Source organism: Apostichopus japonicus, chromosome 16, assembly GCF_037975245.1.
Source record: "Apostichopus japonicus isolate 1M-3 chromosome 16, ASM3797524v1, whole genome shotgun sequence".
In the NCBI taxonomy this organism is placed as follows: Eukaryota; Metazoa; Echinodermata; class Holothuroidea; order Aspidochirotida; family Stichopodidae; genus Apostichopus; species Apostichopus japonicus.
Genome location: NC_092576.1, coordinates 42,874,124 through 42,886,991, shown reverse-complemented (window position 1 = coordinate 42,886,991; position 12,868 = coordinate 42,874,124). Strand labels below are relative to the sequence as shown.

Genomic DNA, 12,868 nt, shown 5'->3' with positions numbered 1-12,868 from the left:
CGCTTAGATAGTGTCGAAAGCGCCCCTACAGACCATTCTTGCCCCCCCCGTCCAATACCCCTAGCCCCGCCACTGCCCTTACTACACTCAAAAACGTCTTTGCGAGTACACTACGAGTAATAGCTACTCTCTTAAAACACCATCGAATATACAAATTACAATGTTTTTACAGACTTTACGTGCAATCTGAGAAATTGCAGGCTTGAGACCCATATTTTAGGGCCAGGTATTCGCAGCATAAAACACTCGGGAAGTGCCGTTTCCGGCCATCTGGAGGTTTGAAAAAACCCAAAATTTTCTTGTACGCTCCGCGCCAACCGATGGTGGCGCTCCGCTTAGATAGTCTCCACACATTAGCCCCCCCAATAATTTTTCCGTTCCGCCGCGCCTGCTCTTCACCCGTGGCATAGTACCGACAACTACATTAACTCTACTCAAACGCGTACCATTGCATATTCTCTTGGTGGACTGTTTTCTTTTTTGTTGTGAGTGTAGCAAAGTGGCCTCGAGAAATGTGGTATATGATGAGAGATTCAGTACAGCAACTGCTAGTTGATATTGTAATGAATCTAATGTATACGGACCCCAGTCAATGGGAGCGAGATATGCTAATCTTGGCCTTTACCGCGCTGGGAAAAAATCGCCCCTGGGACTGTGGACTCCATGGACCACTTTTCCGCTTCGAACTTGAAATGTATTCCTTACTGTTTGTATTTCTGTCACATTTAAACCTCGCGGTAAAAAACTCTGTACAGCTTAAGTTCTGTACCATATTGTTACTTTGTTAGAAATCCGCTGATCCTGAACTCGAGCTAAATGGAATGGAACAAACCAAGCTTCCATCACACTGTACTGTAGTTAAACATATTTTGAATATCATCATTTAAATCCACTTATTGCATGTGTGGTAACATGTGTTAACTACTTCATCTTAATCCGTCCATTACATGTTCAGTAGTATTTATTGACATCCCTTTCATTCATCCAATGATTTTTAAAGTAATATTTGTTGACTACATTCCTTAAATCCGCCCATTGTATGTTTAGTTTCATTTGTTGACTACATTCCTTTTTGTTTAATCAATTGTATGTTTAGTATTATTTGTGACTACATCCCTTTAATCCTTCCCATGCATGTTTAGTAATATTTGTTGACTACATCCCGTTAATCTGTCCATTGTATGTTTAGTAATATTTGTTGACTGCATCCCTTAAACCTATGTAATGCTTGTTTAATAATATTTGTTGACTACATCCCGTTAATCCATGCGATGCATGTTTAGTGATATTTGTTGACTACGTCTTTTTTTCAATTCATTATATGTTTAGTACTATTAGTTGACTGCATTACTTTAATTATCCTATGCATATTTAGTAATATTTGTTGACTACATCCCTTTCATCCATCCAATGCATGTTTAGTAATATTTGTTGATTGCAATCCTTTTTTTTTTTCAATCCATTATATGTTTAGTAATATTTGGTGACAACGTCCACCCATTGCATATATGTGTAGTTATATGTGTTGACTACATCCAGTTTCTTTTTTCGATCCATTAAATGTTTAGTAATATTTGATGACTACATCCCTCCAATCCATCCATTGTATGTTTAGGATTATTTGTTCAGTATATCACTTTAAACCACTCTTTGCATGTGTTAATATATGTGTTAACTACTCATTTAATTCACTAATTTAATATTTTGATAAATGTCTTTCTACATTAATTGTAACTATTCGGTGCATGCTGAGACAACCCCCGACAATGTAAACAAGACGAACAATGTTGCATTCTGTGTTGCTATATTACTTATGTTGCTATATACGCTGTGTGAGGTCGAAGAGGAAGGCAAGGGGGGGGGGGGGGGGATTGGTCGCTGTGGTAGAGAAAACACCCTTAGTAGTGGACCTATATATCCTTCCCCGGCGAAATGCAAATTCTCCCGACTGAATAATTTTCACCGGACTGTCGATCATAAACGGGAGGGGGGGGGGGGGGCGGGCATTTCCAAGGGCTGCTTGGTAACTTATGTATTGCTTCGCTCGACCTGTTCACGGAGTGGTTAGTAATTAATCTTTATCTTGAATCTGGCATGTTCATGTTTTAATTATTACCCATCGCATTACTTTCACATTTCTTCCATGGGGTCTTATGTAATCAATTAACTACTTAACTACCTCATTAGGAGTTTATTAATCAATGTAATATTTTAACCTGTTCTTGGTTTAAATAGTAACTATTTATTAATATAAGCTGGCGTGTTCATTTGCTATTTAGTAGGAATCGCCTTATTTATAAGTATCCACTTGGTGTCTATTCACTGATGTATTACATTCGCTTCCAATGAGATTTCATGAAACAAATGTATTACATCAAAGTAACAATATAAGTTCCATATGATCCCATCCACCTAAACCCACACGAACTATGGAGGCCATTTTAATACAGTGTTGAGAAGTTCCCTGCAATCATGCTATGTTGATCTAGTTCATCATCCGTCATATTTCAGCCAATTTACAATCAACGATCAAACACTGAGACAATTTCACTTTTAATGTATTTTAAATTTGAGAAAGGAAAATGATTTCACCGTAGCCGTTAGTATCTTCATGTGATTTACCGAAATGTGCATCTTGATGATGCTGTGGAGGGGCTATATAATCCTTTGTTTCAGAGTCATTATTATCTCCGTAATTGTTGTTGTATAATGTATTTACCTCATGTCTACTTTACTTCATAAATTAGTTGTGACGTCATGCATACATACCGCCCTTAAGTTTTTCACCATTCCGGGGATTGATGCGATCAGTAGTAATTACAATATCATGACGTAAATAGAACAACAAAATATAACAGACCTGACGAAGTAATACTTAGACTACTCACCAGCCAACGACCAGAGCTGAGATCAAGATCATAGTATTGAAAACTCTTATCACTTTCAGGATCCCACACAACTGTAAGAGGCGAATAAGATTAAACAGTAAATGAACGAATACAGCAATATCCACGCTGTAATAATAAATATAACACTTTGAAGAAACACAGTAGTAACAACCGTACTTCCTTTTACTGTTAGCTGTATTGTCTATATTCAACAGTTGTATCTTTAGGATGACGAAATATTGAATTATTATCACATTAAATATTATATTTTGTTTTGTCCTTCGATATATTTCCTTTGCTTGAGGAGTGGCACTACTCGTTAAGCCTTGCAAGGTTTTCTAAGCCACGTCCTTCCTTTGTATTTTTTTTAATGTTTACTGTTAAACCTGTATATTAAAGAGGAACAAAAATGAAGTTAAGTCAAATAAAATGACAATACAACAATGCTGACAACACAAGTTAAGTACAAGTTAATGGTACTCGACAAGACCATCACGGTGCGCTCCAATGTAAAATTTCGACATAATATAACAGTTAAGACATTAAACAGATAATAAAAGAAGATAAAGTTCAACAGTTAATAAATGAGTCTACAAGGAACTTTTGTCGTAAATTTAACAATTTCAATAATAAACCAAAAATAGTAATGTTATGGTCATAATAGAAACATAGTTGAAATTTCGAATTTAAAGAATTTCCGACAAGCAACGTTAACATTTCAATGAAGTAATCGACTTTTTACGAAAGAAAAGAAAATGAAAATGGCTTGAAACAAAACAGCGGATGGAACTTTTAGAATATTGAAACAAAATTATGTTCTCATTTCGATAGATAACTTCTTAGTTCGGAAGGACATAGTGCTACTTTAAGAAAAAACAGTTGACAATTAGAGGATTTTTTACATCAAATTATGAATTTTCGGTATGAAATAGCGAAATTTCTAGTGTCCTACGTAAGCTACCGTAGTACCGAAAAAATAACTGAAATTTATTTTCGTAAGACCTGCGAAACAAATCTCTTTCTGCTCCTTTATTTTTAAACCGCTGCATACGATCCTGTGTTAATTTGCTATTTATAATGACCTACGCAATCAGAAAGCTTTTCTTTGAGTTATTCTTGTATTGGTATTTGTACGATTGGCTCAGTTATCTATCATCGGTATTTCATTTTTTCCTAAAAGAGGCTAGGAAACATTTAGGGTTTCTAGGAACTATTTAAACCTGACTTTTATCCAAGAAAAAAAAAACTTTTTGTTCAACATTGATAAATTTACCAGAAATTATATTGCTTTTAATGACGTTTGCACTCGGGTATAAAAATATGGTATATATAAGGGAAAAATCTACGCTATGACTGTCATTGTCTTTAAACCTTCAAAATGTGAGTTAAAAAGGCAAATGCATTGTAATCATACTGCAGATACATAAATTTGAGACAAAAAATAACACAATCAGAAAATTATTCTTTGTTTGTACCAACTTATGTATTTCATGTTATATTTTATCTACATGACCATAAACTGAAATTTAGTAGGTTAATTTCTTACATGAATAAAGGAAGAAAAATACCTCTTGTCCCTGTACAAAAGTGAATCAGTGAAACAAATACACCCCACAACTGCAAGGGAGTGTCATTTAGCACCAAGAAGAAACACCATTAATGGCTTACAATACAGTTCTGAGGGGCGTACCAATACGCCCCGCTACTGGTTGGAGTGTCATTTAGCACCAAGAAGTAACAACATTTAGTGGCTTGCAATACAGTTCTGAGGGGCGTACCAAAACGCCCCACTACTGGTTGGAGTGTCATTTAGCAACAAGAAGTTACAAAATTTAGTGGCTTGCAATACAGTTCTAAGGGGCGTACCAATACGCCCCGCTACAGGTTGGAGTGTCATTTAGCACCAAGAACTAACACCATTAAGGGGCGTACCAATACGCCCTGCTACTGGTTGGAGTGTCATTTAGCACCAAGAAGTAACAACATTTAGTGGCTTGCAATACAGTTCTGAGGGGCGTACCAATACGCCCCGCTACTGGTTGGAGTGTCATTTAGCACCAAGAACTAACACCATTAAGGGGCGTACCAATACGCCCCGCTACTGGTTGGAGTGTCATTTAGCACCAAGAAGTAACAAAATTTAGTGGCTTGCAATACAGTTCTAAGGGGCGTACCAATACGCCCCGCTACTGGTTGGAGTGTCATTTAGCACCAAGAAGTAACAAAATTTAGTGGCTTGCAATACAGTTCTAAGGGGCGTACCAATACGCCCCGCTACTGGTTGGAGTGTCATTTAGCACCAAGAAGTAACAACATTTAGTGGCTTGCAATACAGTTCTGAGGGGCGTACCAATACGCCCCACTACTGGTTGGAGTGTCATTTAGCAACAAGAAGTTACAAAATTTAGTGGCTTGCAATACAGTTCTAAGGGGCGTACCAATACGCCCCGCTACTGGTTGGAGTGTCATTTAGCACCAAGAACTAACACCATTAGGGGCGTACCAATACGCCCCGCTACTGGTTGGAGTGTCATTTAGCACCAAGAAGTAACAAAATTTAGTGGCTTGCAAAACAGTTCTGAGAGGTGTACCAAAACGCCCCGCTAATGGTTGGAGTGTCATTTAGCACCAAGAAGTTACACCATTAGTTCTGAAATAACATAATAACACCATTAGGTGGCTAAGAATGCAGTTCTGAAGTCCGTACCGATACACCCCCTACTGCTCGGAGTGTCAGTTAGCAATAAGAAATTACATCATTAATAACAACAATAAGTGGCTTACAATGCAGTTCTGAAGGATGTACTATTCAGACTCTCAGATTGCTCTAATGGGCATACTGATACCCCTACTAATAATTTTTCACCAAAAAAATACAATAATAAGAGAAAGTCACTGTAACCTTACCCCCCCTCCCCCCCCTTTTTTATTTCACACACACTTAAAACAAGCATTTTAGGATTTGCAGAGTAGAAGACCATGTGGCTGTTTCAGTGTTGCCACTTCCTGAACACATATACCCTACAAGACAATTAACCTCCCTGTTGTCCCCAAATGACCTTTGACCTTCACCAAAATCAATACGCTTCTTTTAATCAGTGCTATAAACTTTTTTTTCATCCTCTGTGATCTAGGATCATCCCTAGCAACAATAGTCACATTAAGTTCTGTGCCATCATCCCATCAAAGTTTCCTTGCAATGGTTTTCCTCTTGAACGCAATGGCCAGACCAAACAGACTCAGTGTGAGCATTTCTGTGTCATCTTCAGAAAAAAAGAGAGAAATAAAACTTTATTCTACACTGACAGTCTAACCATTTTATTTATTTTTTATCTGTTGCATTGATAGTAAAAAAACAAATGAACAAAGACTGCAAATGTTTTTTGATATGATAAGTTTGCAGAACTATACTGTCATATGATTGCAGTGCTATCACTCTGCTGTCCTCTACAATCTGAGTAATACTATGACAGAGGTCACATTTCTGCCTGTATTAGTAGCCTACATGTTGTTCCCATTATACAAGTGAAGATTCCATTTGAATGTAATGTGTCCCCTTGGAGTAATATTGAATTAAAACATTGAATTTAATTTGATGTGACATTTGACCTATGTTTCTGGGGGGGGGGGGGGGGTCTGCTAGACATAGACTTTAACCCTAAAACACCTTCATACCAAGTTTTAAGAAAATCAACCCAGTCATTGAAGAGGACTGTTTGACATAAAATTGGACACCCCACACAGACAACTTTTACCCCTCCCTCAGTCAAACACTTCCGGTGACCATGCAATACCCCACAATGAATGACCCCTATTGGGAAAACTAACCACTACCATGGCAACTGTTGCGTAATACTGTTAATGGTCCAACTTGCAAAGGAACTACAATATTGTACCTAATCCTTCCTATGAGAGTGATTAGATAACAATTATTTGAAAATTCACATACTGTAAGAGAGCGATTCTGTGTGCACAACACAAAGTTATGTGTTATGTGTAGACAAGGACTTTCCATACACACTTTCAATGTCTTAATGCATAGGTCATTGCAACCTGAATATACAATATGGAGGAATGAGATGAATAACTGCTCGGCAAAAATTCTTCTATAAAAACAAAATTCATAGTAGTCACCTTTACCTCAATGCTCATCTGATGCCTGGTTTCCCCTATTTTGATGTGCTTGTTTGCTAACCAAAGGTTTGTATCTTTACATTCTTGTCTGGATTTCTCTCTCTCAGCTCCTTACAGGCTGTCAGATTGTGGATGCCACCAATAACTTCATAATGGTATCCATTTGCCTGAAAGAAAAATTTGTTACAAAATGTGAAAATGAATATATCAGTAACTTAAGTCAAAGTAGCGTAATGTCAGACTTTTGTCCTCAAAGATCAGGTGTAATTGACATGCAAACAGAAAGCCACAGGGCTTAGTGATTCCTTTGCCTATTGTTATTGTAGGGCATTGGAGGGGAGAGTTCTACTGAGTACATGGGATCCACAGTGAAATGGAAAAAAAATCTCTTGCAACTATTAGCAAAGGAGAACTAAATGTGTACTCAAAGATATGGTGTGGACAACCCTGAGTTATCATGTTTTCAAAGGTTTTTAATATTATGATGTATGTAGGAATCCACATGTCAAGTAAAAGATCTGTTCATGTTGTTCTTCTTGTCTAGGGCTAATATTGCCATGTGCATGGTGAGGTACCATGTTCAAGAAGTTTTTCAGACTGAAATTAACTGACCTTGAGTGACGTTGACCGAAACAGCCAAAAAAAAAGAAGACAAATGCTTAATTCCTATCAAATTTGAAATTTACCAAAACTTCACTTCTTCAGCTAGAAAAGTTGTCAGTTGTTGACCACTAGTGACCTCAAATGACCTTGACTTCTCCCAACACACTATCAGCTGAGTATTTACTAAGAGTGTCTTCATACTGAGCATTAACTTCATGCAAGCTGTACTTAGTGAGATATGTTTTCAGAATTTAACTAAAATGTACCTCAAATGACATTTGACCTCAAAAAAGTTAACATTATAGATGGCAAGTATTCAATCAGAGGAACAAATTTGACATTCTATGTAGCTTTATTCTTTGACTTAGCTCATTCACAGAGTTTTCAGGTTTAGACCATTGGTTATCTCATATGACCTTTGGCCCCTCCCAAAGCAATAACAGTGAAGAATTTACTAAGGTGGTAGATACCGAATACATTCTTCTAATTGTTCAAAGTGTGAACTATATGTAAGCTGTACATGGTGAGATAACCTGTTAACAAAGTTTCAGATTTTTAGGTGGTGTGGACCTCAAACAATTTTTGCAAACTAAGTAACAGCAAGTGGTAAGCACTCGATTGAGGGATAAGCATACTAATTTCACTTAACCTTTACTTCAGTAAGGTCATTTATGGGGTTTATAACTGTTGACCACTGGCAATTAAATAACAATTGCAGCTGAGAATTTGCTAAGGGGTAGCTTTCTACCAAGTATGAACTTCATGCATATTGCACTTGTTGAATTATCAAAGTTTTCAAAATTTGAGCTAAGGCATCTCTCTCTCACATATGCACACACAAGCAGTCACTGCTGCATGGTTTTTGATAAACAATTATGAAGCACTCCATTATAAAAATCACTTTATAATCAAGTGCTGATTACTCACCGTGGGTTCTGAAAAATTCTCCAAGTTTTCCAAAGTTGTTGCTATAACAGTCAGTGGTTGATATTGTGGTTGTTAAATTCTAACATAGCCTCTTTTAGTTTGGTGAGAAATTACACATTCACTTCTCTCAACTTCCGACCAACTTCCAGATTTTCTATGTCAATATTTGCAACACCTGTGGAGAAGTAAAAACGATGGTAAGTAAATTTCTGCAAAGCTAACATCAACTGACAGGGAAATGCCATACATGTTGGTATGCAAAATGTTTTCCGTAAACTTTGTAAAGCTAAAAATACTATTCAAACCAAATGTACACAGTGACTATAATGAGTGTTAAAGTATGTTGAAAAGCAATGTTCAATTAATGAACACATTATTAATGGGGTTCTGACCCCTCCCCGATAACACTCAAATAAAAACTGATACTTCTATTGATGTTGTAAATTTCTGGTGAAAAGTCAGCAGTTGAGGCAGTTCTTAATGGGCATGCAGTAGGAGGCATACAGATGGCTCAGTATGAAGGACACTGCACAGAAACTGATGTAAAATGAATTTAACAGCTGCCTACTGTCCTTTTAGTTGTGGGTTGCTGAATATTACTCATACAGTATGCGGGCCCACCATGGTAGCCACAGGAGGAAATTTTGACTAACAAAAGGCCAAAAATAGATTGCTGAAAATGGAAGATGATTGTTTTAGCATCTAGGACAAACTTTTATCAATGTTTTTTCGTGTTGAAAATTAACGCTTACTCAAATTCTCTTCAATTTTTTTTTTTGTCCAGTAAATTGGTGAACCAAAAGGGTTGGGTTTTTTTTTCCCTTTGTTTTTTGGTGGGCCAGATTAGATTGTCTGGCATGCTCAATCTGGCTAGTAGGGGCCCCCTGTTCTAAAACCACAACAGTTCCAATTCCTGAGGCAGTATATTGTACTGCTACCGTACCTGACAGCTTCTAAGGGTTCTCACCTAAGAATGCTGCATTAACTTCCTTCTTGATGAATTCTAAAGGGCTGACAACTGGCTGATCCTTATTACTCTTCCTCTATTTGTGAAGCACATGTAACTTGTGCTGAGCCTTTCTTTTCTCTTTACTTCCTGATGTTGAAGGTCTGTTTTAAAGTGGAAAAGAGCAGTTAGTAAACCTGAATATGATAATATGCTAGTGTCCTTGGACTCCAATATCTCAACCCCAATCTTGGCCCAATGTCTGACCCAGAGGGGAGAAGGGGTACACATGAGGCTTTCACCCCCATGAAATTGAAGACTGTAAACATTTTACTGCACTGGTGCATGTCAGTCTCTGAAGCAATAATATTCCTTGTTACTATATTATATTGATTCAAAACTAATTATATAGTTGCAATAAACTTTTAGGATTTTGGAGTAGCCGACAACAGGAACGAAATTAGGATTTAGGAGCACTTCACGTTTTAACAATTTTGATATGTTAACACTATCCTGGCTTCACTGATTAAATAGGCTTAGGGCCTAGCTCTTGCTAGGTTGGAGTTGGAGTTGGACGTGACAATGTTATTTTCTACGAAATTTTAACAGATTTGTAGGTGCAAACAACAAAGACACGTTTTTTTTTAAATGAAAGCTGAAGGTTAAGGAACGTGAAGCATCAATCGAATTAGGACTCACCTTTGATGTTGTGACCTAGCCTACACAGACTTCAGTATAGAAATAGTGTGCACGCTACCTAGGGCCTAAGTTAGAGCCCGTAGAGGCCCCTTTTCTTCTAAGTTCTATTTGAGGCGTATTACAACGAACCGAACTTGTCAAAAAATTGGCAAAATCGCTTGGTCAATAACTTCCTGGGCTCCTGCCTTTAATTGTACCGTAAATTGTCGAGAGGAATAATAAATTTAAAATGCCGGTATATCCTAGTCATTGAATCAACTTGAAGTAGGCCTAACGTTTAATACTAACTCACATCATGTAGTGTACTTCACTTGTTCACCTTTGACCCTCAAGTTTTATGTCAAATTCACGTACGTACATAATATAAGCTTAAGGAGGTAGCACTTGTATGTTACTACGCGACTGTGGTCGCCGTTTTCTTGTTCGTCGGAAAATATCACAGAAACAGATTGTAGTAGTAGAAACCGTCAGGAGTGTCACTCGTTGACTTGTTAAATGGCTGTCAGCTTTGCTTGTTATTGCACTTGCTTCAAGTAGCATTTTTTCACTCACAATCAAGTCAGAATTGATTGAAATATCTTTTCTAATCAGTTTGGGTTGTAGACAAGCCACACTACATGACACGGACGGTTTTTCGTCAAAGTCAGTCTAGAGCAATGTATAGGGTGTCCATTATGTGTTTGCATGAACAACTTAAAAATAGTAATACACAAAATATGACGACAGATCATGAAGAAGTTCGAATTCAAGGTATATCGTTAATTGCTTGTCTACACTGCGGTTGGACACCTGCAATCACAAATAAGTTACGCTTGGCAGTTACATTAGCACACTGCGGTTCAAGCGTCCTTTGACTCGAGTCAGAGAACAATAGTATTCACTGTTGATGTCAGTTCTGTATGAAGATAAAAAACACTGATAATGTGCATTCTGACAGTTAACCCACCACAATGGAGGTTATAGGTCGGTTAATTACGCGGTGACTTGATTCGGGTTTTCAAGAATGGTATGGTTTAGACATTTTATCCTTCACTGACCTTTTCAGGTTTGCCAAGTAGAATTACCAGAGATCAATGTCTTAAACACCAGAAGTTATAAGTACCATATATTTGTCAAAACTCCTTTTTATTCTCAGAGGGTTATGGAATAATTTGTCTGAGAAAGTTGTACTTGCAAGTAGTGTACGAACATGGGAAGTATCACTTCCTTGGTAAGAATGGCTTTGGGTGTTCATTTAGAATATTTGAGAACAAATGGAGAGTGAATGCTTCCAGGAAAGTACTTTTTGAAAACGCCTAGCAATTTTAGCGTGCTATGATTTGGGGCGATTGGCTATGCACTTTCAATTTATTTTAAAAGCATACCCATATACATGCAAGAAACAAAAACTCCACTTGGTTATTCTTAACACAAAATATATTTCATTATACGGAAATAAGTCCAAAAATTTTCCTCACCTTAATGCTGTTTGGGATCAGCGGTATATTTCGAATCTTCATGTAATTGGTGACAAGGGCTCTTTGGTTCCAAAAGTAGAGTCCGGACAAGTCCGAAAAAAAGAAAAATCATAAGTCTTCCTCTGCCACACACCAATTTCTTGGTCTCGTCATTTTATAAAATTATTATTTAGGCGTTTCGAACTTTTTCGCAACTTCGGCTCTACGATTTTGCGTTTGGTGCATCCGTGCATGAGCAGTCTAACCTTGTCAGGGTATAAATACGTTGGTGGTCTGAACAACTCCCTGGTCTAACAAACGTATACGTATGTGTATGCAACTACCACAGTGAAAATTTACGATATCAAATAATAGTGCGGATGTTTGTGGTAGAAAAAAGACAACAAAGTCTGGTTGAACATCTCCACGTTTGCGGTCAACATCGAGAGGGCCGATGAAAGATTATATTACGTAATCATTCCTATCACGTTGCGTTCTCTCACACAGGAAATGAAGGTTAACGTTTTTTAAGTTGACGACATGCCATGGCCTTAGCCTTTAATTAGAACTATAGTTTGTAAATAATGAAAACAGTGTGTTTGGGGAATAGGATCATTTATATACCTACCAGTATGTGTATGCATGGAGGTCAAAAACAGGTAAAAAAAAAACAGGTAAATTGGAGGTAAAAACAGTTTTCCCTCCATGGTGTATGCATGTGTGCATGCGTGAGTGTATGTATGTATGCAATGCATGTACGTGTATAGGTATGGATGGATGGGAATAACAAAGAAGCTGCATTAAAAAAATATATGATGCATTTCATTAAAAATAAGGCTGCAGATATATATATATATATATATACATAAATATATATTTCTATATACATATATATATATATATATATATATATATATATATATATATATATATATATATATATATATATATATATATATATATATATATATATATATATATATATATATATATATATATATATATAGGTAAGTGATTGGAAGTAAAACAGCCAATGTTTGGTTTTTGCAGAGCTTTCGAGCAAAACTAGCTCTTCTTCAGTGCATGATCACCGAAAGTGACAAGGAGTAGCAGGAATTGAAACTATTTTATAGAGAAGATGTCGGCAAAGTTGTAAAGGCAAAGCGACTTACTGATTTCTGCTGAATTGAGCAGAAGTTTTAGAAATTCGGATTATTTTAATCCGCGTCGGATTA

At 36.9% G+C, this 12,868-nt stretch overlaps 1 long non-coding RNA gene across 4 annotated transcripts; it reads right to left on the bottom strand.

Annotated features, from left to right (window-relative positions):
• Positions 1 to 4,346: 4,346 nt before the first annotated feature.
• On the bottom strand, positions 4,347 to 12,197 carry LOC139983270 (uncharacterized). Of its 4 annotated transcripts, none has more exons than XR_011798586.1 (5): positions 11,655 to 12,197; positions 9,520 to 9,662; positions 8,553 to 8,727; positions 7,029 to 7,189; positions 4,347 to 6,151 (listed from the first exon to the last, which is right to left on the bottom strand). It is a non-coding gene; the product is annotated as an uncharacterized lncRNA (long non-coding RNA). The 4 variants fall into 4 exon arrangements; XR_011798585.1 differs by lacking the exon at positions 11,655 to 12,197 and adding an exon at positions 10,198 to 11,263; XR_011798587.1 differs by lacking the exon at positions 11,655 to 12,197 and having other exon boundaries at positions 7,023 to 7,189; positions 9,520 to 11,263.
• Positions 12,198 to 12,868: the final 671 nt, after the last annotated feature.